This window comes from Lontra canadensis, unplaced genomic scaffold (assembly GCF_010015895.1).
Source record: "Lontra canadensis isolate GAN:19392208 unplaced genomic scaffold, GSC_riverotter_1.0 scaffold115, whole genome shotgun sequence".
Classification (NCBI taxonomy): domain Eukaryota; kingdom Metazoa; phylum Chordata; class Mammalia; order Carnivora; family Mustelidae; genus Lontra; species Lontra canadensis.
In genome coordinates this window covers 2,115,569-2,142,957 of record NW_022631109.1, presented here as the reverse complement: position 1 = coordinate 2,142,957, position 27,389 = coordinate 2,115,569, and the positions used below count along the sequence as shown (strand labels likewise).

The following is a 27,389-nucleotide window of genomic DNA, read 5'->3' as shown; positions in this document are numbered from 1 at the left end:
TTAAATGCATCTTTTGGAACAGGTTGAGGACAAACAGTTGCCTAGCTAATTGGGACAAAGGAAAAGCAGATAAAAGATGTTCCAAATTCTCTACCGCGGCAACGCCACTGGATGAGCAAGGCAGTCAGTCATACAGAGGAGATTTTTCTCATCATCATCACCAAAGGGCAGTTCTTTTTGTGGTGACTAAGTACAGATCATCCTCACTTTATGTAGGGTTACATCCCAATAAACCCATCAGAAGCTGAAGATACATTTAATACATTTTAAAGATTTTATTTGTTTATTTGACAGAGATCACAGGTAGGCAGAGAGGCAGGCAGACAGAGAGGAAGGGAAGCAGGTTCCCTGCCGAGCAGAGAGCCCGATGTGGGGCTCGATCCCAGGACACTGGGATCACGACCTGAGCTGAAGACAGAGGCTTTAACCCACTGAGCCACCCAGGCGCCCCCATTTAATTTATTTTAATTTACAGAACATTACAGCTTATTCTAGCCTACTTTAAGGGTACCCTACAACCTTACCTTAGAATGTTTACATTAGTCTATAGTTGGGCAGAATCATCTAACATAAAGCCTATTTTTCAATAGAGTGTTGAATATCTCATGCAATTTATGAAATACTGTACTTCAAGTGAAAAACGGAATGATAGTATGAGTATTGGATTGTTGTCAGTACATTGATTGTTCACTCTTGTGGTCTTGTGGCTGACTGGGAGCTGTGGCTCCCCAACGCTGACCACCATCATGAGAGAGGGTCAGGCTGCATATCGCTGGCCCAGGAAAAGATCCAAATGCAAAATTCAAGGTATGGTTTCTACCGAATGTATATTGTTTTTGCACCATCATACAGTTAAAAAATCCTAAGTTGAGCTGCCGTAAGTTGGGGACTGTCTCTATAGACCTTGAGTCATTCAAGCTATCACAGGGTCTTTTCATAAGCACTAGTTTTGAAGCTGAAAGAGGTGGACAAGACATTCTAATACAACTGTTCTTCTGGGAACTGCTTTTGAAGGAGGGTGACTGAATGGGCATGACTAAAGTACTGAGGATCATTCCCTGTGGGTGGTCATGATTACATACTAGGAGAAACAGTCTGTATTTACATGTGTGTGTGCGAGGGTTTGGGTATGAATGTGCACAGACACAAGTCAACGTTTTTGAGTTAGAAGAAAACATTTCCTTTCTAGCAGTTTTTTTCTAAATCCTAAAGTTTTAGTATTAATGTCTATATTTTTATCAGCCAACATGACAATGCTGTTTAGATTAAGAAAAGAGCCAGAAGCATAATTACATTGTAAGTACTACTTTTTATGGAATATACTGAAATAGTTATAATACTAATGACCAAAAGCTTGCCCCCACCTCAGTTGCCACAATGTCAGTCTATGCTGCATTAGAATCTGTGCTGAATTAGAAGTTCAGGATAATCTCCAAGAAAATAAGACTCCTTGCTTATTAACCTTTAATGCTAAAACCCTGTGAAAAATCCCCCCAAAAACTTGCTGAGGGCGAAGGGCGTTCATGAGGTTTGTTAGGTACTTTTGTTCCTTTGGCCAAAGGTCTAAATTCAATCAAGTTCAATGATTTGCTTGCCCTTTTTCTTATGGCAAGGAAAAGCTACAAAAAGAAATCCCAAGGAAAGGAGTACCAATAAAAGTTTGTGTTATTACCTAAGGCCTTAAAAGAACAGATTTAAGGCAACCACCTAAAGCCTGGAGTGAGGTGAAAAGAGCTATAACCATTGTCAAGCAAGAAAGAAACATCATCCCAAGAAGAATCTTAAGTGGAAAAGAAATCCAAAGATAGAAACTTATAAAAGATATTCTGTACGCATGTAAAAGCTCCAAACTGTAACATTGTAACTAGTTTACTGGATTCAAGTACATGTAATCCCCCCCGCCCTTGGGGAGAATTAAAAACAAAGACACCTGGATTCTAGTAGTTGAAGGAAGTTCTTAAAACAAAACAAAACAAAACTGGGACACCTGGGTGGCTCAGTGGGTTAAAGCCTCTGCCTTTGGCTCAGGTCATGATCCCAGGGTCCTGGGATCAAGCGGCATCGTTGGGCTCTCTGCTCAGCAGGGGACCTGCTCCCCATCCCCCTCTGCCTGTGATCTCCATCAAATAAATAAAATCTTAAAAAAAAAAAACACCTTTCTTTCTTTTTCTTTTTGGTCTATTTCAATCCTTAATTATGCTCTAGATGCAGTGTGTCTTTGCTCTTAGGTGTGTATTGTCATTGAAGCAGTTCAATTCACAATAGAATCCTGAAACATTCTAATATGGCCTTCTTGTAAATGTTGCCTTCTAAAGAAATGTTTTATAGGTTAAAAGTTAGAAATAGTTTTTTAAGTGTAGATAATTGTTCTCCAATCTGCTGGAACTTTTCTTATAGTAAGTCATCATCTTCATACTCTCTTTCTTTTGGAAGAAAAGTAGTAGACCACTTTAGCAATTAGAATTCAAAAGAAGCTAAGGGAGAATGGAATGTACAGGATTGTATGCTTAATACCTGATCTTCTACTCAGTGAATGATGCTTTCAAGCTGAACACAGTGAAAGGCAAATTTCTAGTTTCATTAAGGCATGAGTAAACAGATTCCTTGGTAGAGGGTGTGGTCATCATTAGCAGTGTAACCAAATATTGCTGGCTCTCTGTGTTCCATGAATGTGGTAGAATGGTGTCTCTCTACCCCTTCAAAATTAGATATGGTAATATGATTTGTTTTTATAAATAGAATATTAGTGGAAGTAATATGTGTCACTTCTTGGCAGTAACTTTAAAAGACAGTGTATTATTTGCCATGTTTTCTTGTCCATTCAAAAGTGGATATGAAATCACCTGTCAAGGTGAAGTTTTTGTCAGCTGAGACCTCTTGTGATTACAGTAAGATGTGCCTTTCTGCCAACCTGAGAAGTATGCACAGTGTGAGGAAAGACTTTTGGGGGGCTCTTTGGTTGGATTTTGTTTGTTTTACCACAATATAACCTAATTTATCCTGACTAATTATAACAGGGAAGAATTAAAAAATTTTTCTCCATGTTTTACCACAAATAAATGGTAATGTAAACTATGGACTTTGGGTGATAATGATGTGGCACTGTAGGTTCATCAGTTATAAAAAATGTACCACTCTGGTGAGGGATACTGATAATGCAGAGGTTATACATGTGTGTAGGGAGAGATATATGGGAAATCTCTGTACTTTTCCCTCAATTTTGTCATGAACTTTAAGTGGGTCTAAAAAATAAAATCTTAAAACAATGTAAGTCTTCTCCAGTATCCAGCATCATGTTAAGTTGGTGAAGTTCTTGAGAGTAATTTCTGTAGGACAAAGAACTTGCTTTGAACACCTGTCCATGATCAACAATAAACCATGTCAATGACTTGTCAGGTTTTGACTCTACACATCACATAGTACAGACAGAAGTGTGTAAAAGGTTAAAAGACAAACTAATAATGAGTTTTTTGTTGATGGGACCAGCCTTGCTCCTGATGTAGGTCCTTTGTTTTTACACTTCACTCTGCTTAGGATGTGTTTCTGCAAGATCTTTGCATGGCTGACTCTTGATCATTCATATATTCATTCACATGTCACCCTTGAGAACAGATTTATTGACAACTTTACCAAAAATAGTTCCCTGCCCCATCATTGTCTATCATATAACATCTTTTATATTCTTCACAGCACTTAAACCATCTAAGGTACTTCTGCATGTGTTTGTTTATGGGTTTATTGGCTATAAGATGCCAACAAAATAGAGGTTCCATGATTACAAATTTGCTCTCAGGTTCATTACTGTGTTCCCAGCTCAAAGAACAGTGATTGGTATAAAACAGGTTGTGATATAATTTTGTGTTTGAATGGGTAATTAGAGACATCTACTTCTGACCAAACCAGAGTTAAGAGGGAATGGATCTTCCTTCATCCTTTAAGCAACTAAAACAATCTGGACAAGATATTGGGTAGAATAGTTTCACTGGACAATAGTTATCACCAGACAGTAATCCCCGAGGGCAGGGAAATAAATGAAAGAAGTCCTACCAGTTTTTTAGCTTACTGCATAGAGAGTTTCTAGGGAGGGGAACCTAGGTGGGGCCCAGCAGTCTCCCTGAGTTGAAGAAATAGAGGCTATCCCATCTAGAGTTCACGGGGCAGAGTGCCTTTTCTCATGTACTACAGCATGAGAAAGTGCTGTAGATCTCCTGAAGGTGCATATTGGTCTTCAACTGAGAAGTGATCAGAACACGTGGGTGAGGAGACTACCAATACCAGAGCCACCCAAAAGGGCAAGAGGCTCAATCCCCAAGGTTCACACAGGGCCAGGAACATTTTATGTTCCCACCAGTCAGAGGGGGGAAAAACCCCATAAACATGGGCCCCCAGTTAGAGTACATGGGTGGGCATTTCCTTGATAGTGGGGAAAAATTATCCTTAGTCTAAATGTTCCTGTTGTCCTGCCTAACAAGATGATGAAAACACTTAAGCTTCTTCCAAGTAACAGTATTCCAGAACAAATGCCAGGGACAGGAAAAAAAAATTAGCAAGATAAAATTAACAAAATAACAACAATAACAACAAAATAACCAAGATGAAATTAAAAATTCCTGACATATAATCAAAATTACTAGGTTGTTACAGAAACAATAACCCACAAACTATAGTGAAGAGGAAACTCAATCAAATAAAACCAATCTGAAATAGAAATAATTCAGATGGAAGACTAAATGGATAGGATATTAAGATATATTGTTGAATTCTATTTTCTATTTTTTAATTAAAAATGAAGGAGAGCCTTGGAAGATACAAAAAAGACTTAAAATGAATTTCCATAAATGGAAACTATAATATCTGAGATAAGAGTGTACTACATGGGATTAATAGCATATCTGATGGTACAGAAGAAAATATTAGTGTACTTGTAGATTTAGCAATAAAAACTAAGTGAAACAAACAGGGGCACCTGGGTGGCTCAGTGGGTTAAAGCCTCTGCCTTCAGCTCAGGTCATGATCTCAGGGTCCAAGGATCAAGCACCGCATCATCTCATCTGGCTTTCTGCTCAGCAGGGAGCCTGCTCCCCCCCACCTCTGCCTTCCTCTCTCCCTACTTGTGATCTCTGTCAAATAAATAAATAAAACCTTAAAAAAGAAAAAACAGACAAAAAACTAAGTGAAACAAAGAAAAAAACCAAAAGATGAAGAAAAACAGGGTGTTGGTGAGGCATGGGACAACATCAAGTGCAAGCTACCTAATATTCATGTAAATTGGAATCATTAAAAGGGGTGGGGCAGAAAAACTGTATGAAGAAATAATGTCTAAAGTTTTTCCAGTTTTGATGAAAATCAGAAATTCACAAATTCAAGAGACTTAGTGAAACCTAAGCAGGAGAAATCCCTGAAGAAAACCACCACAAAGTGTATCATAGTCAAATTACTTAAAAAAAAAAAAAAAAAAAAACTAAATATAGCCAGAGTAAAAAGGACCATTATGTACAGAGGGACAATAACAGCAGGCTTGTTCTGAAACAATGAAGCAAGAAAACCATGGATCAAAATTTTTTTTGAGATTTTATTTATTTACTTATTTAAGAGAGAGAGAGCAAAAACGAGAAAATGAGTGCAAGGCAGGGAGGGGCGACGAGCAGACTAGAGCCTAAAGCAGGGCTCTGTCTTCTGATCCCTGAGATCATGACCTGAGCTGATATCAGGAGTCCAACACTTAACTAACTGAGCCACCAAAGTGCCCCTCAAATGGTTTTTTAGACATACAAAAGCTAAAATAATTTGTCACCAGTGGCTGCAAAATATGTTAAAAAAGTCCTTCCAGGAGGACAATGATACCAGATGAAAATGCATAACTACACATCTGAATGAGAGCACTGGTCAGAATGGTAATTATGATATGTAGGTAAATATGAATGCTTTTATTTTAAAATTTTAAAGTTGTATTACAAGATTGGCTGACTTTAAAGAAATATATATCAATTTATTATTGGGTTTATAAAAAAGGTGAAAATAAATGTAATAGCACAAAGTCCAGAAGAGTGGAAATTAATGTATATTATTATATATTTATAGTGTAATTATATATATATATTTAATGTATATATATAGTGTAGTGATTATTATATATATGAAGTGGGGCAATATTACTTGATGGTAGGCTCTAACTTAAAGGTATATATGTAAATTCTAAAGCAACTTATCTTCAAAAAGGGAAATAAAAAAGAAAACAAGTTTAGAAAATAAACCAAGCGAGATAAAATGAAATTATTAAAAATATTAAATCCAAAAAAGGTAGACAAAGAAGTAAATGGAAAGAAAGAAAAGATGAAATATGTAAAGCAGAAGTGGCAAGATAGATTTTAACCAAATATTAATAATCCCCATAAACTTAAATGGTTTAAGCATCCCTAATTAAAAATCAGATATTGCCAGATTGGGTAAAAAAGCAAGGCACAAGTATATCTCGCCTAGAAGAAACTTGCATTAAATATACAGACACGACTAGGTTAAATGTGAAAGGATGCAGAAGAAGATATACTGCTAACATTAGTCCAGAAAGGTGAAGCAGCTATATTAATGCTAGATAAAGTGTACTTCATAAAAAATGTAATACCATGGTTAAGGAGGGTCATTGCGTAGAGATAAGGAGTTAATTCATCAGACGATATAGTAAATCTTCAACATTTATGTACCTAGGGACAGAGCTTCAAAATGCACAAAGCAAAACCAAATAAAAATTGATAAATAAATCCGCCATTGCAGTGAAGGATTTCAAAAGTAGAATAAGTAGACAGAAAATCACTAAGGGTATAGACAAACTGAATAACATTATCAAACAACTTGTGCTAATTGACATTTACAGAGTGCTTTACCCAACAGTGGCAGGATGTGCACAGCTTTTAAGAGCATGCAAACATTTACCAAATGAGGCCATAAAACGTGTTCATAAGTTTAACAGGATTCAAATTAAACAAAAATGTTCTCTGATCACGATGGAATTAATTAACATTAGAAATCAATAACAGAAAGGTATCTGGAAAATCTCCCAATATTCCTAAATTAAGTAACACACATAAATAAACCATGGTTTATTTTGAACGAAGGAAAATGAACCACGCATACTAGATTTTGTAGAATGCAGCCTAAGAAGTTTGTAGAGGCAAATATATTGCAGTAAAAGCTTGTGTTAGAAAATAATTATCTCAAGTCAGCGGCCTAAGCTTCTATTTTAAGTAGAAAAATAAGAGCAAATGAAACCCAAAGGAAATAGAAGATAAGAAATAAAGAGCAGAATTTAGTGAAGTTAAAAACAAAGGTAGAAAAGCGGTTGAACAAAGAGCTGGCTCATTGAGAAAGTCAGTAAAATTGATAAACTTCTAGCCAGACCGATTTAAAAAAAAAGAGTGGGGCTCCTGGGTGGCTCAGTGGGTTAGAGCCTCTGCCTTCGGCTCAGGTCATGGTCCCAGGGTCCTGGGATCGAGCCCCGCATCAAGCTTCCTACTGAGCAGGGAGTCTGCTTCCCCTTCTCTCTCTCTCTGCCTGCCTCTCTGCCTACTTGTGATCTCTGTCTGTCAAATAAATAAATAAAATCTAAAATAAAATAAAATAAAATAAAAAATTAAAAAAAGAGTGAATGCACGAATTTCAAATATGAGGAATGAGAGAGGCCGGTTCACTACAGATCCAGATATGAAAAGGATCAAGGAATTATTATGAATTAGTAAATAGCTAAATACAGGAGTAACTTAATTAAACCACAATTAACAGTCAATTTACACACAGGCTATTATTAATTTATTTAAGGCTGAAGTTAAAAGGAAGAGCTATGATCAGGGATATAATATATTAAGTTTCTGAGTTGTTAACATCCAACATATTTTTGTTAATAAGAACAAAAAGTTATCTAGTACCTGGGATTTGAAGGGAACTGTGTTAGACTCTCTCCAGAGGACAAAAAGACAAAAAGAAGTCCTTTGAAGATGCATGTTATGTATATAAAATAATAAAGCACAAGTGTTCAGTGATATGGTCCAAATAACTCCTCTTTAGATTGAAGAGAGGGAGTAATTATAAAGGTCCAGGCAGACATCTTGGAGAAATTGATCCAAATAGCTCAGCATTTACGGTAGAGTTACCTAAGATTGCAATTTCTGAGTGTAAATAAGAAGGTTAATAACTTGAGAAACACAATAATATCCAAACCTTAATGGTTAAAACACTTTAAATAAAAGAGCCAAGCTAATTTAAAGATGTAATTAATAAAAAATTAACCAGTTAAAGAGATCGAATAATAGAATGTAATCTTTTCGACTAATAAACTAATTCAGAACACTTGGATTACAGACAAACAAATTTTCCAATAAACCAAGGAGGGAACTGATACTCTATTAAGTTCCTGTTCTTATGTTATTATTTTTTTAAGATTTTATTTATTTATTTGACAGAAAGAGAGAGAGATCACAGGTGGGCAGAGAGGCAGGCAGAGAGAAAGGGGGAAGCAAGCAGGCTCCCCACTGAGCAGAGAGCTGGATGCGGGTCTTGATTCCAGGACCCTGAGATCATGACCTGAGCCGAAGGCCCAGGCATAATGACTGAGCCACCCAGGTGCCCCTTAAGGTTTGTTTTTTTTGTTTTGTTTTTTTTTTTTAAAGATTTTATTTATTTATTTGACAGACAGAGATCACAAGTAGGCAGAGAGGCAGGCAGAGAGAGAGGGGGAAGCTGGCTCCTTGCTGAGCAGAGAGCCCGATGCGGGGCTCAATCCCAGGACCCTGGGACCCTGACCTGAGCCGAAGGCAGAGGCTTTAACCCACTGAGCCACCCAGGTGCCCCGCCCCTTAAGTTTTTTTTAAGTGGTTTTTCTTTCTTTTTAAAAGATTTTATCTCTTAATTTTTTAGAGAGAAACAGAGTGCGCGGTCACAAGCAGTGGGGCGCACAAGCAGAGGGAGGGGCAGAGGGAGAAGCAGGCTCCCCAGTGATCAGGGAGCCTTACTGGGGACTCGATCCCAGGACCCTGAGATCATGATCCCAGCAGAAGGCAGACGCTTAACTGACTGAGCCACCCAGGCAGCCTGGAGCAAATTTAATTTTAAACAGAAATAATTTTTGAAAGAAACTTTTCATCAACTTCAGTATAACTGTCCAGGCTAATCTAGATTCTCACGATGCTGGATGAACAACAGTGGGCATGCAGTGAGCTGTTGAATTTCATAAATCCCTCATTCGTGATCTGACACATTTCTTCAAGAGACCCAGGAAAATGTGCCTGAAACTGATGCCCTGTGATTGTTGGAGAGGGTCATGGAGAGGACATGACCTCCAGTTGACCCGAGAGCTGAATCCAGGCAATCTGAGACTCGCCCACCCCTCCCCCATCCTTATAATATACCATCACCCATGGTCCCCACAGCTGTAGCCATCTCAAGGGCATAGCCTTCGAGATATGAGATCACCTGCATGGTATATGACGCATCTGAACCCAGTGAAGGCCTCTATATAAACTTTTAGGACTCTGGCCTGCCGGGTGTGGGGATCTACTCTTCTTGTGGCCGCTGAGACAAGCCTGGTAAGTTCCTGTTTGTGAAAACTGCTACCTGCCTTGTTGGCGTGGTCTGCCTCTGTTCTCGGGTCTCTCCTTTTCCTCTGTGTTCATGTGTGGGGGTCAGTCTGAGGTTTCCCCCGGGGCAACTCCCGCGGTTTCAAAAGAAAGGTGGTTGCATTATTGGTATTTGTTTTCAAGGCAGAAGTGTTTATTGAATACATAACAATTGGTGAAATTTGGTATCTAGACACCCATTTAAAAACAGCCATCTGAGTTAAAATGATAACCTGATGTGATCAGTTGTGGAATTGCTGAATTAGGAACTATCCTCATTACCTGGGGTCTTTTCTTGCGTCTTTAAGCATTTTCATGTTGGTGCTTGGTGGTCCCGTTGGGTTCATAGCAAGTCTTGATGGGGAAGCGGTAAACTGTCATCTGATTTTCTTTCTAATATGCTGTTCCGGTCAAAGTAATCTCAGACAATTAAGGAAGCAATGTCTCTGTTTACATGAGTTTTGGAGCACATGGATAATTGCAAAAATGTATTTGTGTGTATAATAAACTTTAAAAAGTGGTCCTGGGGCGCCTGGGTGGCTCAGTGGGTTAAAATCTCTGCCTTTGGCTCAGGTCATGATCCCGGGATCCTGGGATAGAGCCAGGAATGCATTGGGCTCTCTGCTCAGCAGGGAGCCTACTTCCTCCCTCTCTCTCTGCCTGCCTCTCTGCCTACTTGTGATCTCTATCTGTCAAATAAATAATAAATAAAATCTTGAAAAAAAAAGTGGTACAGAGTCAGTCAACTGTAGGTTTACAAAAACAAGATCAAAATAACTATTTGTAAGATAAGTTTACAAAGATCTCCACGTCAAAAGAATTGATTAAATGGTTCTACTTGTTTTATCCGTGGCTAACAAAAATACCAAGCTAATATGGTAAAAAAAAACATCAACTTTATAAGACACATGCAGTAAGTACTTCTAGATCACTTATTATGTGTCAGGAAATATGCCAAGCCTATAATAAATATTAATGCATTCTAGTCCCCACAATAATCCTATTATGTATGGAATACTTTTCCTGCTTCAAAAATAAGGAAGAGAATGGGAGGGAATCTGAGGGAGACATTGTGGATACTAACCATAAGGAAGACCTAAAATTTGAACATAGGTCTGCCTGCACTCCCAATGCCCAAACTTTGAAGACCTCTTTGTATTGGCATCTGGGCTAATTAAGGCTGGGATTTGGCGGGTACTCGTTAATTATATTAAATAAAAGCTAAGAGGATCTGCTAGGTTTTTAAAGCCTTCCACACAGTAACATACGTGGGATTGTTGATCACTCATAATTCTTTGTGTATTTTGTCTATATGCTGTTTATTAATAATGTTCAACTTCCAAACATGAATAATTCCTTTAATATGCCTTTAATAAGATATCAGGATGAAACAGAATTGTTTTTAGATGGAAGCCTTAAACATTCTATATTGATTTTCATTACCAGACTTTTTCCCACCAATTTGTGCTGAAGTTTAATCTAGTAGTTGCTCTGTTACAAACAAGGAGATTTTTACATGCTACATTTTATAGAAAAAAAAAATCCTAACCCCTAGAAATGTTAGCCGCATATCTAATGTTAGTGGCATGGTGTATATATATTTTCTTTCTAATATCTGTAACAGATAATGTAGAGTTTGTAAACTAGTGATTTGAGAGTGACATTTGGGGGAAATGCAAGGTGTTCTCCAAATAAAATCCTTATTTTCACCTTCGAGTTTTATAAAAATTTAGTATTTCAGATTAATTGATTAAAATCTGTTAAATCAGATTAAATGTTTGCAGTTGTTGGTAAAATTCTTTCCCCTATATCCTCTCTTGTGACCTCTGCTGACAGTTCCTGGTATTGCAGCGCTCCGTAATTCATCCTTATCTGACTTCTCCAACTGTCCAAGACTTAAATATTCCGATAATACCCATTTAATTCACCTTAAGGAACTTAGTGCATGTCCTTGACTAAAGAAGAGGTATTGTCATATGAGACCCAATTCTAGAAGAGAAATGAGGCCTCCAGAGGCTGAAGAATTATTGACTTAACATATTCATATATTTTCTCTCCTTGCTTGTCACTAAAAGAGATAGCCTACATTTTTTTTCCCCCTGAAAACCCCAAACTGCTTCCATGTAAGAACATTATATGGAGTAATATTTACTATGGACTGCCATCAACCAATCCCCCTAATGACATCATGCCACTCAGATATTCTCCACAATATGACTGTTATGTGATAAAAACTGCATCAGAGAAGGGATAGAGTCTAAACCCATATTAAACGTGAATGAACTGTACCTGGATCCCTGAGCACATCGGTGCATGGCTATAAAGCAGAATGCATGAGCAAACTTTTTATATTACCAGGAATCCATTTATCCATAGTCCCATCAGTCAAATTCAGATACTTGTTGCCAGCTCCAAGATTTATAGGCTAGAGCTGGTTTTTGAAATTGCTTTGTATTTCCATTTAACAGCCAGGGCAGCAGCATGTTAAAATTTTGCCTTGCTCTCCTTGGAGCCTATTTATAACGCGAATTTGTCTCCCTGGACATTTTTTTTCCCCTCTCTCATTCAAATGCCAGCTCTAGGCTTCCCAACATTAACCACCCCCCCCCCTTTTTTTTTTTTTTTTTTTTTTTTTTTAGCCCGAACAAAATACTGTCCTAGACAATGCCACTGCAGGACCGTGATGATTCCGATGATGATCTAGTCCTTCTAGGCAGGTTACAGACAATGTTGCCTTCTGGCTGGAGATGGATCCCCTGCCCTCCCGGCAGACACGCAGGCACACACACAGAGCACGGGGAAGTACACATTTACTGTACTGCGTGCCCGCTGCCTTGAAGAACTGTAGCTAACCACCTTATTAGTATTCTTGCCTCCACCGTGTCTCACTTGCAGCATCAGAGGGCTGAGCAAAATGCAGTAGAACAGGGACAGACCCAGCTCTGGCAGTCATCTCAATGCAGGCTGCCGGGTGTTGGGGGTGGGGGTTGCCGCACATGAAGATTAATAACCTTGCCGTAATCCGGGGCACCCTGCGAGCAGATACCTCTGCTGATTGACTTGCTCCCGGCTTGATGAATCTGCCCGGGGGAGAGGGATCCGGAATCAACCTTGTCCTGGGGCCCCCCCCTGATTTTGGATGTTCTTTTGATCCTACACCGATCTGGGAAGGTAACCGTGAGCCCTACCATCTGCAGCACACAGCAGCTATTGGAGGTTACTACTGACAGTTTTCATTACACTGGGGTGTGTGTGCGTGTGTGCGTGTGTGTCAGTGTGTGTGTTTGTGTGTGTGTGAGTGTGGGCGCCTGCTTTTGCGTGAAAGAGGATGTGCGAGTGTCCGTGAGAGTGTGTGTGTGTGTGTGTGTGTGCGTGTTTGTGTGACAACCAAAGCAGGTATATCGTACAGTAGGAGATTTCAACAGCGTGAAAATATTCTCTGGGCACTTGGACTCACAGTGTGGAGCCCCCAGCCTTCACTATCCCTTTCCTTCCCCATTCTCCCCTTCTCTCTTTTTGCCTTTGATGAGTTTTTGGCTTACTTTTTGGCGGAGTCTCTTGGACACGTTTTTGCTGGTGTTGGAAGATCAGATAAATGGAACCTTTGAAAACTGATTATTTTTCTCCTCTGTGACTTAAAAATAAACAAAAAACAAAGAAGAAGAAGACAGAGTAGTGCAAGATAAGCTAGAGGATTTTAAATTTTCCTTGGTGAACTTTGAGGATCCATAAAGAAGGTAAGTCACGGGACTCCTTAGATCTTGGTCCTTGTTTTCTTGCAATGTTTGTGCTTTTCCTGTTTGTTTTCAGAAATCCTTATGCAGTTTATAAGTGCGGTTTTTAGAGCCTGTAATGCTCAGAAGAACTCAGTGTGTGGCATTTTGGGGCTATTTTCATGCCAAAGAGATTATTTCCATTTGTATAACCATCCCCCATCCCTCTTCCTCTTATTTATCTAACATTTTCACAGTGAATTCTGCTTCAATGAAATCTGGGGGAAAAAAAAATAATAATTCCAGCCTTCTCCCTCCCTGAAATACTCTCTAAATTTGAGAGGGGGAAATCAGAAAAGCAACGGTCAGAGGCTCTGAGTAAGAGGCAAAGTGTACCTGCTTAGAGATTGAGGGTGGGGGTTGGGGAGCGTAATCTGGACTTTTATGATAACTTAATAGTAGACTTTTTCTCCCCCCCCATGGCCCATACTTTTTTCTGGAATAGTTAAATCTCTGGAGAGTAACGAATGTGTGGAATACAGAAAAGCTGTTTCAACAGCTCTTAATTGGAACAAATGAGAACAAAGTGGAAATTGTTTAGTATTTTGAACCTCCTTTTTTGCACTGATTCTCTCGTGATTGTATCTCATTAACCTTTCTGCATGCTCTGTCCCCTGATTAAGACTAGTGTCTCTCATTTTGGAACATCCCCTTACCCTACGTGGTCCCTAGAGAGGGGAGTACAGTTGCAAATTACTCCTGATTGTCTACTCTTGGCTGTAAAAGCAAGCAGGCAGCATCAGAATTCAGGCGACTTTTGTCAAACATCTTCCCTAACTCTGTCCCTTTAGTGTTTCCTGGTGGTTAGCTGTACCTTTATTTTTATTTTTTTTCCCCTTTCCCTTTCCTTCAAAGTAAAATGTAGATAGTGTTTCACCTATTTCCATCCTGAGGTGACTTAATTAAAGCAAAGTAGCATTTCACTGTGTTAGCATCTGTGTTCCTGGAGCTGTATTTTTATCTCTGCCCTGGCATCATTTAGCTTCTCCCAAGAAGTAAGAATCACTTATAAATGAATTTCTAAAATGCTGAGCCCCCCAAGTAGAAACAATAGAGCTTCATTCAGTCTTCCTCTGTCCATACATGTGGATGGTTTATCCTAAAAGGAATGGTGAGATTTCACAGAATGTTGGCCAACTCAAACTGTTGCTGTGAACATTTTCATGGAAGGGCTGACGGGTACCTTAGCTAAAGAGGCAGAGGAGCGCACAGAGAGGTGTTTCTCCAAGTGGGGAGGTCAGTGTGTAGATAGATGATGCAAATTGTAACCTGAGCTTTCTTCAGAGACAGCTGGGGGTCAGAGACCTATTGGGTCATCCAGCTTGAGAGATGCTCCTATTCAAAACATTGAGACCATTTTCTCTAAAAGGGATTTCCCCCCAATCCTGAACTAAAAACAAAGACGGAAAGAAAGAAAAAAAAAAAAAAAAGACTTAAAGATGAGCTTATACCCTGGTCTTGCCCATAGACTATCCCTTCTGTCTATCTGATGTTTTTGCAAAGTAGTATGAAAGAAACCATTTAAGGAGGGCCAATGTAAGAGATAACCCCCCCACCCCATCCCTCCAACCCCCAGCTGGCATTTTGTCCCCTCACTGCTCCTGGTGAAGATACTCTGGGAAAACTGTCTCCCGTCAGTAGTCCGTATAATGTATGATCTGTCATTCTTGTCAACTATTTCTGCTTAGGATATTTTCATCTGTTACTCAGAGATTCCAGTTACATTTCCTTTTTCAAAAGGGGCTTAAAAAAAATTTTTTTTTAAATGACTTGAAACCTAGGAGAAACTCCAAATAAAATTTCATTTTCTTAGTGGAGCAAGCAACCTAGGACTTGTGAAACCTAAAGGCAAATGTCCTACATGTACCGGAAACACAGGGTACCCCTCTGAGGAGCCTGTAGAGAGCCCTGAGGCTCCAGTGCTGAGGAGGTGGTGGGGGGAGGAGACGGGGAGGGGTTTGTGTCTGGGGAGAGTAGTTCCTCACACTCTGACTGGACCATCCCCATTCCTTAGGTTGGGCAGCTCCTCAAGAACATGCAGCTTTGGGTAACCAGTACCAGGTACAAGGGACAGTATGTTACGTCTTCTATTTTGTGTGGGGACTGTTCTACGTAAGGAGAAGCCCCTTGAAAAATGTCGTTCTGGAAGTTGGCAAATGAATGCCTCTTCTTCCTGAGGCTATTTAATTCTGACTGCTTCCCCTCCCATTCATATTCTCACCCAGGATGAGTATATTTAGACTTGTGGTGTTGGTTTAAAGACAAAATTAATTGTAGATTATTCTCAACAGCGTCTTAAAAATAATAAGGATAACATCTTGGCTTTTGTGTGTTTGAGATTTAGTAATTGTAATGAGTGAATCTTCTAGCGATAGCAACACTTTCATTATCACTTATTTTCAGCTAATAATAGAAGTGGAGTACAAGCCAACTCAGGGTATGCTGATTTTCGTTTCTGCAATAAGCAAAGCCTCTCCTTGGTAGGTCAAGGTTTCCTGATGATGTTTGAGCAGTTGTAACTTTGCATCTTTAATAGCTTAGGTCAGAGCAAAGGTACACAGCTTTCAATCAGAACAGGCTCCAGATCTATAACTTTCTTCTGTCTTTTCCAGATTTGTTTTGTGATAGAGCTTCCCCCCCCCCCCCCCGCCCCTTAGTTTAACAGGGTTTGTTTTCTTACATAGTTCAGAAAAGAAAAGAAAGAACACGGCTGGAGGGAACTTTTTTGTTTCAGGACAGGTAAGGTATCAGAGTTGCCAAGGAAAAGGCTGGAGTTCCCTAGAAGGAAAAAAAAATATGCAGAATTACTTATTTATTTTTTATTGTAAAAGAATTAATTAAGAAAGGGATGCCTTGAGTTTATTTGGGGGGGAATAAAGGAAATTCCAATTCCTTCTCTATTTAGTTCCAGTCAGTTGGCCAGCCGTTCTGTGGATCCTTGCTTGCTCAAGTGAGCCAACCAGGCCCAACATTCTCCAGTGTGTTTCTATGTTTTTAAGACCCAGGGCACTTAACACATGAATAGCTCATTCCTTCTGTAACAAACAGAGCTGACAGCTGGAAAGTCAGCTACTGAGGATCTTTAAAGGAAGCCAGAAAGCTCACCCCTGGAAACTAAAGAGCAAAAGGGAGCTCTTGCAGCTCTAGCCCCAGAGGTGGGTGAGGACCTGGTGGACTGAACTTGAAGTTTTGATTGCTGAGTCATTACAACAGCCTGGAGCTGTGTGTTAGCTCCACAGACTGATGCTGACTTTGGGGCTAATGCTAATAGAACAGGCTCCAGCATCCGCCTACAGCAGAAAATGCACACTACTGGGATGAAGTAGATACAGTCTCTGATGACCGATGCATGCTTGTATATCTACGCTCTTGTTCTTGATCGCTTAAAAACAACTTCTCATGGTTCCCCCATGAGAAGGAAAAGATGGGTTTCGCGAAGGAAAAGATGGGTTAATTAAAGTGCAACAAGAACAGGGGCATTACAGTGGACTAAATCAATTCACATAATTATCTGAATCCCCATTTGGGACCACTTAACAGTCACAGATTAAAGAGGGGTTGTGGGGTGAGACCAGGGTTAGAGAAGAAAGGCCTTGGTTTGAGAATTAGGTGTCAAACATTGACAGTGCTGCTTGATGGTCAGTAAGCCCCTCAAAGTCTCAGAACTCTGATATCTTCCTATACAGTTTAGAAATAAACATCCCTAACTTAGAGTGTCCTCATGAGAATTATGGTGAAATAAAATGATCTGTGATTGCCCATTGCTGTGGAAATGTAAGGGACTATGGTAATGATGACTTCAGATTTGTTTTAAGACTACAAAACAATTTCTTCTATATGACTTTCAATTGATTAAAGAACTGATCTTCCTGATGGGTGGACAGTGTTTGTGGTGTTAAAATTGGGGTGTTTCACAAGTGTGACTGTACCTCATCTTGGGAATTTCTGTGGAACACTCTTGGTTGTGTATGTGTGTATGTGTGCACGCATGTGCATCTGAGCTTACATACGTGTGCAAGTAACTGACCAACCTGTGGATGGTATAACTTCAGATTCATGAAAAATAGAAATGGGATGACCCTAATCCACTGTTGTTGAGTGTTGGAAAAGGATAAAGAAAGACTTGGGCATTTAGCCTTTTCTCTGGGAATACACAGATCATTACAGGGTTTGTGGGTTCTAGAAAACTCTAGTCCACAATGAGGCTGTTGGCTAGAATTTGAGTTAAACTTGGAAATGGTATCAATAGAATATTTATAATAACCTAGGTCATGTTGATGATTGTCACACCAAGTTATGTTTGGGGGACAGATAGGCCAGGACTAAAGGACTGAGCTACAGATCATTTTGACAAGAAAACATATTGGTGATGAGCACTGGCTTTGGAGTTGGACAGACTTGGGGATGGATATCTAATCTTTGGGAACCTCAGTTATCTAGTCTGTAAAACAGGGACAATCAGTCCTTCAATGAGCCTCCATGATGTATGAATAAATGAGCATATTTGCACTTAACCCTTGAATAATGTGGGGTTTAGGAATGCTACCCTCTAGGTATTAGAAAAATCTCCTATAACTTTTGACTCTCCAAAACTTAATAGCCTCTTGTTGACCAGAAACCTTGCTGATAACATAGTCAATGAACATATTTTGTAATATGCATTATATCCTGCATTACAATAAAGTTATCCAGAGAAAAGAGAATGTGTTTAAGAAAAGCCTAGGGAAGGTCTGTTTACTGCACTGTATGTAAAACACCCATGTCTAAGTGGACCCACACCTTTCAAACCTGTGTTGTTGAGGGGTCAACGGTATAGCACTTTAAAATCCTTAACACAAAACTGGACCTTTATAGGTAGTTCACCTCTCTTCTCTCCCTCTTCCTTATCTGGCTTAAGAATTCGGAAGACCACTCTAATTTAGTATATTTATGTAACTTATGTGGGTAGGCAAAAGCCCCAAATGTAATCTGAGAGCTAAGTAAAATGGGAGAGCGAGAACGATATTTCTGTAAATTAGCTCATTTTATGTACCATGATTTCATCCGATCCTTTCTCAGAGCAACCAAAGTGCCCTTTCCAGATGTCACCTCACTTATGCTCAGAACTTCCAAAATGATACTGAATGTAAGTAGCGAGGATCCTGTGCATCCGTCCATATGTGGTTGCAGAAACACAATTCACATGACAGCAAGTGGTGTTAACACTGCTCTTTATCTAACATCTCGTTTTGTTCACAGCCAATGAAAGGATGCATGTTTATTAAACACCTACCAGGTACAAGCACTGCGATCACTGCTGTGGGGAATCTAGAAGGCCTCTCCCTGCTCGTGCTTCTTTGCTGCAATTCCTGCATTTGGTTGGGGCATGCTGCAGTTTTAAGGCTGTCCCCTGGAATCGGGACTTGATAGAACAGCATTAAGATTGCCCTGCACGAAGATGACTTCTGCGGGCCTGTGTCATTATGTGTGACCTTTATTTAGTTCAAGAACATAGTGCAAAGGATGTAGAAATCCTTGCTCCTGTTGGAGCTGAGCTGAGCCAAGCTGTCAGTAAGGAGTTCAGTTCTGCTTTGCTAACTCTGCACGGCTGGTACCACTTGACCCAGGTATTTCTGTTCTGCCAAGTCAGCCTTTCCCTAGGCACGAAGGGAGCAGGGTTTTGTCCTTCAGATCGTGGGTTTTTCTATCCTTATAATGAATGGGTAGAGCCTGTTTTATGGCTTGTCGAGAAGGAAGACAAGAACCATGTTCCTTGCATTTTAAGGCTCCATCTCTTAAAATCCCAATCTAGTAGAGTAAGAAAGGGACAAGGGATGTCATTTGGTCAAAATAGTTAATGCTAGAGGCTGTGAGAGAGGCCAGGAAATTTGTATCAGGATTTGTGGTTAGAGCAGGGCACCGAACTAAATCAGTTCCCTGGGTAATATACTGCAGGTGTGCATTGAGGGGATATCCTAAATTATAACTAATTCTCTCATAGTCAACAAATAGTCTATGTGCCAGACACTGTGCCACATAAGTTATATTATTTATACTTCTCAAAGAAAAGTAAGACTACATTCCCATAAATTTAAAAATTCCTTTGCCCCAAATTCTGACTGACTTCATTCCTTTGCCCCAAATTCTGACTGACTTCAAAGCTCTATATAGTCTTTCTATGTATACATAAGGATGCATATTCTATATATACCATATCGATTTTTTTTTAAGTTTTTAGATTGCAAACCCAATGTTTCTTCACATAAAGCATTGATTGGGGACAGTTGAGAAGTAAGTCTTCTTTAAATGCAAATCAAATAATCTTGCTGTCATGATAGGGCTCATTCTATCAGTGGAAAGATGTGATCTTTGTCTCTAAGGGACCTCCGAAGGGCCACCTCCTTAACCAATGGGTTCCTGATAATAATAAATCATCAATGCTTTGAGGTAGAGCCCAACGTTGACAATTACCTGAATCTCGTTGGAACGTTTGATATCCTGTGCCATATTGGCCATTGGTAATGGCAAAAGTAACTAGAGTTACAGGTGTGGGACAAAGAAATGAGGGTCTCCTCTGTAACATTAGATCATAAGTAGTATTGGACAGTATTTGCAGAAGGCACATTATGGGTATGTCTCTCAGTGTTTTTCTACTCATTAGTTAGGTAACTTTGTATGGGCTACTTTTGTAACTTTTTCCCTCTTAGCTTGTGTGGTTGTTGTAAAAAGGACCTAGAACAGAGGCTATAATTTAGTTGGTGTTAATAAAAAAATATATCCTAATATTCACTTAAAATGATTAGTAGTAGTATGATTTAGGAATCTCCGTTTGTGTATAAACCTTGTACTCCACAGTGCCAGAGGTTATTAAAATTGTTACCTCACATTAATGAACAGAAAAGTGAATACCCAGGTCTGTCTGGCCATAAAAATATGTATGAGAGGAGGAAAATTATCTTTCAGCAGTATTGATGTCAGTGGGGAACATGCTGATGGAAAAAGTGATTTGGCTTGGAGCATTCAAGGAGACTAGAGAAACAGAACCAAGTCAGAACTTCATGTGCTGAGGAATTTTCCCTATTGTTTGATCCTAACATGCTGTGAGCTTGGGAATGTAATTCACTGCTTGTCTACAAACAGGAAAAAGGGTCACATTTGAAAGCTTTCTTGATAAAGAAAAGTGGTAACAATCTTCCTTTGACTTTATGCTATCAAAGAAAAAGAAAATTTCAACTCTGCTTTTTCCTTCATCTCTGCAAAATTTCTCTAGCTTTTGTGTATAGTATAAGTATATATATTTTAAACCAGTTTTTGGTGTTCTAGCTCCTCCTTTTTAATATATATGAGCACACCAGAATTCTGTTTGGTAAGCCATTCCAAGATGGGAGATTTAAATTTTTGTTTAGAACATCTTGTTTTTTTTTGTTTTTTTTTTTTTTCTTTTTTTTTACATTCATGATGTGGATAACAAGTCCCATAGTCCCAGAAACAAGACCAAGTGAGCACACAATGGTTCAGGGTATACTTCTTTGGAAAAATATGTTTAGAATTAAAAATTTTGACCATACATGTCAGGAACCTTGTGGACCCTTAGTGTGGAAGAAGCATTTCAGTAATTTTTTTTTTTTTTTTTTTTTTTACAAATGGAGACCGATGTTGGGAAAACAGTAAAAAGTTTGAGTAATCACTTTAATAAAGCAGTTTGAACAATCGCTGTAATAAAGGTGATGTTGTACCTGAAAAGGAGTGAGTGATTGGTGATACAAATGGTAGATGAACTAACTTTTTTCCTGTTGGGGACATTTCATATGAATAGTGATAAACATGCTAAGGAGATAGATACACACAAGGAAAAAATTCCTCACACTTCTTCTAAAGGAAAGCCATGTTTATGTGTGACTTTTGCCCATGGACCTTTCTTCTACTAAAGAATCTGGACTATATTAAATATTAAACATTTTTATCAGTTAACTTGCTCTGAATCCAGTGCCCCAAGTAAGAGCATATATACAAGTAATCTTAAGTTTTTCTAAGTGTCTCTTGACTGCAAATACTTGCATGAATTGGTATCTGTCTTGTTCACAGATGGCTGAGTTCTTGTGTTCTTCTGGTAGATGCTTACCTCCTTTATCCCATTTCTCTTCTTTGACCTATCTTGCCTCACTGCCGTGATTCTACTGGATGCTTGTTTGCCCCTTCAAGTTCGATTTTTATCTCTCCCATTACTAAAGGCACTGGTGCACTTTTTCCCCTAAGCTTTCACTGAATGGAATTCTAGATTTCCTATCTGGTGCATGTTTTCTTCCCCTAAGACTCATTTGACTGGAACCATATATATAATATTATATGCTATATATAATTTTATTTATTTATTTAATTAAAAGATTTTATTTATTTACTTGACAGACAGAGATCACAAGTAGACAGAGAGGCAGGCAGAGAGCAAGGGGGAAGGAGGCTCCCTGCTGAATAGAGAGCCAGATGCGGGGCTTGATCCCAGGACCCTGGGATCATGACCTGAGCGGAAGGCAGAGGCTTAACCCACTGAGCCACCCAGGCGCCCCTATAATTATAATTTTTACATAAAAACTTTATATAAAAATTATATATTTTTTCCTACTCCATAATCTCAGAACTATGACCTTGATCTAGATTAAGGTCACTTTTGCATAAGTAAATCAGAGTTCTCAATGAATGCTTTTGTGGGTAGTATCTTTTCACATCTGTGGTCACTTCAAGTGGTATCATTTCTTGATGTGTTCATTGAATGCCTGCCATGTTCACTATTATATCAGTTAGAGTGTGGAACACAAAGTTGTAAGCAAATGATTTTTTTCCCCCTCGAATGTGTTAATATATTATTACTAATGTTACATTAGGAAAAACGAAATTAACTTGCTAAATAAGGCAACATCGAGTTCAGAACCAAAAAATGGAGTCGATATGAATGATTTACAAAATATAGTCATCACTGGGGAGTTTGTGGTTGGGGAATTTCAAGGAGGAAAGCTGAACTTGGGTTTAACCTGAAATACAATGTGAAGTGACAATTTTTCTGAAGAAGAAATGGAAGAGATTAGGACTTTCCTGTGGAAGACTAAGGAAATGTCCTCAGTAAGTAGTTGGTGGGTCCTGTAGAAGGCCTTGGAAAAAAAAATCACCAAATTAACACCGTAGCTATCCTACATTTTAACACTATGATATTTTCAGTGTGTTGCTAGGAACTTCAGTTGTGAAAAGAAAGTATGAATGATTCTGAGGGTAGAGATGAGGAAACTCAAGCCCGGACAACTCCTGAGGTGCTCAAGGTCATGAGACCCTACATGCAGTGCCTGATGTGTGCCGAGATGCCTCTGACTTTAGATCCCACTTGATTCCTCTCATTCCGGTCTTTATCCTTACAAACCCTTACAGCTATACGGTGTTCTCTACTTTCCCCTATTGCCTTTCAAGTTGTTCTATTCTCTTCTGGGTGAAAACCATTTGCTATAACTTTTTTTTTTTTTTCTTACCTTAATTTTCCTGGAATCTTTTCTTCCAGTGATTGCCAAAAAAAGAGCTTGGAAACAAAGATAGATGTAAAGACTCCTCTCTGGCGTCCTCACTTTCTCTTCCTTGTCGAGATCTGAGTGGGTCCCTTTTCTATTTTCTGGAAGGGGAGCTAGTGCTTTATACAGATGGTCTGTCGGACAGACAGATGGTCCAGACTTCTCTAATGGTATGTTCGAGAGAGAAACATGTCTGCAAACTGCCAGCTCAGAATGGAATGGCACTTCACACAAGCATGAAGAGTTGATAGAAGAAAGTGTTCTCTGACCTTCTGGATTCGAGCCCCATTCCTTAGTTTGGAATTCTTAGAGATAGGAGAGAGACTTCCTGCTGTGAGTAGATGGCACTTTCTTTTCCTCTCAAGCCAGAGGGCTTATGGTTCCACTACAGTAAACTCAGAACTTTACCAGAGGGTTTCATCGGGTGCCATTTTTCTTGGTTTAGGGACTGGGTCTCAGATAAGGATCCAGGAGAAGCCAAAGGCAGACTCTTTGAAGTTAGTCCACTGTAATTCTGACCATGTCACTGAAAAAAGAATAATAGCAGAGGGTTTTGCCTATCAGTGGAAAGCCACTAATCAAATTGATTCCTTGATCATTACTATCAATCTCTGTGGGGCTGGTATAGACCGCCTGCAGAGCTTTTGGCTAAATAACCCCTTGACTCTCTCCCCTGAGGAGCGCAGAGCTAGGAAGTTCAGAAACCGAAAAATGGCTCATTTCCTCTTCCTATCTGGGATCTGAGAACAGCTCCAGAAAAACCAGCCCTCCCCAACATCTGTTTTATACCCATGCTACCTCCCATAGTGGTTAGTGATTTGAGGGTCCACGGTAGAAAGAGATCTTTCCTCCTTCTTACTAAGCGAAGGCCACAGAAGATGCAAGAAAGTCCTATCCAGCAACGGCTCCCATTTCTGGCATTTGCTCAGACCACCCTCCCACCTGCTGGCTTGCTAGGACTTCCCCATTTCCTGCTTACTTCTCTCCATCTTTTTCAGGTCCTTCAGTCTTCCACTCCAGATCCAAGTTTTCTAGCATCTATCTTGGGCTTACCTCCTTTTGGTAACATCTTTGCTTTCACATCTGTATCCTTTGTTCTAGTCTCCTCCTGCACACTTCTAGTTTCAAGCAACCTAGGGTTTCAGATGAAGAAGCATTGCTTCCGCTTGCCCCAGCTTGCTATACTGAGGTGCATTACTCAACCCTCCAGCCCCCTTGCTGGGCATGAGGAGCAGATGCTCCCTTGGCATAATGACTCCCAGTCTTCCCAGCCTGGAAACCCTCATTATGGATCTGCCAACCATCTCCTTTTTCTGTCCTTTGGTGTAAGCATCTTTTAAAAAGGACCATATTACCTGCCAAATTGGGAAAATGATAACAACTAACATTTATTCAGCATTTACTCTGTGTCAAGAACTTTATATTCATTTTTAAGAAATTGACTCTTCCTCCCACCCACCCCTCCAACAAAGAAACTGAAGTACATATTATGCAACTTTTAAAAAGGGAAATCTTTAAGCTCCGAGAGGTTCAATAAATTGCCAAGGTCCCATAGCAGAGATCAGGATGAATCCAGGACCCCCATCTGGGAAATATTATATAGAGTGCTGCCTTCTGAGTTTTAAAAAATATGTAATACCTTATTTTGGAGGGGGAATACATGGGATTTTGTGTTTGGGTATGTAAGAAAAAAGCTTTGTAAACTCTAAAGCTCTATGCAAATGTTAATTGTTACTATGTTCCACCCTAAAATTATTTATGGATGACACTGCATGTATTTATATAGCTCAGTATAACAAATAGCTGATTAAGGAGCAATCATTTCTCAATTTTAAAGCAGAAATATTGTGGATGCCTATGAAATAGAACTCTAAAAACAGATGTGTGCGGCAGCCTGGTTGGTGTGTCTGGTGAAATACAGTAGAACCTGACTAAATTACACTAATGAGTTGGAGACCCATTACAAATTATCACATTTGCCCAATTAGTGAAGGAGTAACCTAGAGAAAATGACTACTAAGGGAGCAAAGCTGATACAAAGGAAAGACAAAACTTCAAGGAAGCCTGTAAGATGGTAACACACACCCCACCCATGCACAAGCACACACGGTGCAATAGGTAAAGTTGCTCACATCCTGAAATCTACAAATATGCATACAGTATGTATCCTTGTGTATATATGGACTGCCAGACTCTGTTGCCTCCCCCCCGAATTATCTCAGTCTTACGAGAGAGAATAATGAATGGCAGCTCCTTATTTCTAGGTTGCCCCCGAAATGTCTATGTTTCTCCTGGATTTGAATTTTGTTACATTTACAACATCATTGTATGGTAGATTGTGGTGCTACATTTAGTTACATTTTAGTAGATGCTTTGAGGGTTGTCTTACCAGCCTGAACACATCAATAGGTGTTACCACCTTAGAATATTCTCGGTTACAGTACTTTAATGTGAATTTTTCCTAGAAGTCATTCTTTATGTATTCTCAGGGGGCAGGGCCCCACTTTTCAAATTCTCTTGATAAACTTATTTTGAGGACAAAATGGACAAGTTATCTTCCAACTTCCTTGGGATTCTAAAATCTCAATGTTTTGGAGCTCAAAGAACAATACTCACTTTAAATCTAGATTATCTTTCACAGAGTTTTAATAGTTTCAAAATAGACTTTAATAGAATTTACAACTAGAAATCAGGCAACTGGTTAGTTGCATATTTCATTTATTTCTACAACTTACTGAATATTCTTTGACAGCATATAAATCTTGTGTAACTCTTAGTACAGACAGTACAGGTAATAATACTATTACGTGTTATATACAGATGGGGAAACTGAGGCTCAGAGAACTTAAGTAACTCGACAGTGGTGATACAGCTAATAATTGTCAGAGCAAGGATCTGAGAAAATACAGGTCATGTTTCAAAGGCCCTTACAGTCTACCAAACATACAGTCATATTCACCATGTGCGTTATGCTAAAATTATGGCTTGCACGCCCAGATCTTCATAATTAGAATGATGGCCTACTCTACTTGCTCCCTCCTATCCTCCCTCCCTTTATCTCTTTTCTTCTCTTCTCTTTTCTTTTCTTTCAACATTTCCTTGTTACTGGGCTTTGATCATATGTTTAACGTGATGTCCTTTTTCCCTTAGTTTTATTTTCATGGCTTTAGAATTTCTTTGCACTTTATACTGTAGCTCGGACTTACTAAGTTTAAAACCAACCATCTTCTGGTGCATGCAGTCTGGTAAAAACGTACGTGTAGCCTTCTTGGTAAGGCAGAGGGCTGTAATTGTCCTTTTTTTTGTGATAAAGAGAGAAACCTGGCCACGAGTTCCATGTATCCTGCTACGTACCTCCTGATGACTCTGTTGAAGAAGTGGAGTCTGTTTTCTTCCTCCTTGAAATTGGACTCGCCCTGTGACTTGCTTTGATAGAATTTAAGAAAAACAGCATTACAACCTCCAAGGATAGGCATCGGGAGGCCTGTAGCTTCCATTTTCTTCCCATGAAAGGAAGCCCATCTGGCTGGAGGGTCCACAGAAGAACACAGAGCCGTGATACTCTCACTTCTCCCCATATCCTGTCCTTGAAGGGCAGCACAGCCTTCCTACATGTGAGTGAGGCCACCTCAGGCCTTCTAGCCCTGCCTCTTCTCTAGTTAACTGCCCCTGCGTGAGTGAATGGGGGCCGGGGGCGGGGGAGCAGAGTGAGTTGTCCATCGGATACAGAGTGATTAGCTCTACGAAATCTTTAAGTGTCTACGTATTGGGATTTATTACGTAGCTGCAATTGACCGGAACAAGCTTACCTATTCCAGAAACATCATTCATTTCCTAAGATTTAAATTGGGATGGGAATGGATTTGTGAGTTTCCTAAATTGTTGTTGGCTTTCTGTCTTTTTCTTGAAAAAGAGTAACCTGGTAATCTAGTGGTACAGCCATCATCTGGGAATACCGATCTCTTCAACTGCAGAGCTGTTTATGTAAAAACTCTAGCTTTTGTGAATTGTCAGCTTGGCATTCATTCAGCTTCATTTTTTTTTTTTTAATGCTTTTGAGTCCTTATTCAGCAAATATTTAGAACCTACTATGTGTCCATCCTGCACAGTGTAAGTAATGTAATACTCATTACGAACAGCTTCAATATAGAAAAAAAATAAATTTCTCTCACACATCTAGGGTATTAAGTTTTACACACGCACATGCGCACGAAGTTAATCATTCGTACTCCGGCATGATGGATTCCTTCTTCCTGCTCAGATTTTTATTTGAAGGAAGAAAGAAAGTTATCCTTCCTGGACCATGTTATAATGATTTGTAGGTTTATTCACATGTTCACATGTAATTCTCCCAGTAATCCTTGGAGAAAGGTGTTATTTTCCCATTTTACAGATGGGACTGTGAAGGATAAAAAGATTACATGATGGGTTCGATGTCCTACAACTGATAGATGGAAAACACAAAATTCAAATGTGTGTTGTCC

General features: G+C 39.4%; 1 protein-coding gene across 2 annotated transcripts in view; it reads left to right on the top strand.

Moving 5' to 3' along the window:
- The first annotated feature begins 13,248 nt into the window (after positions 1 to 13,248).
- LRRC4C (leucine rich repeat containing 4C) overlaps positions 13,249 to 27,389 on the top strand; it is a 1,149,700-nt gene continuing 1,135,559 nt past the window's right edge. For both annotated transcript variants that reach the window (XM_032840678.1, XM_032840672.1), the window contains exon 1: positions 13,249 to 13,342. The gene's annotated coding sequence lies outside the window, so the exon portion shown is untranslated. The remainder of the gene's footprint in view (positions 13,343 to 27,389) is intronic.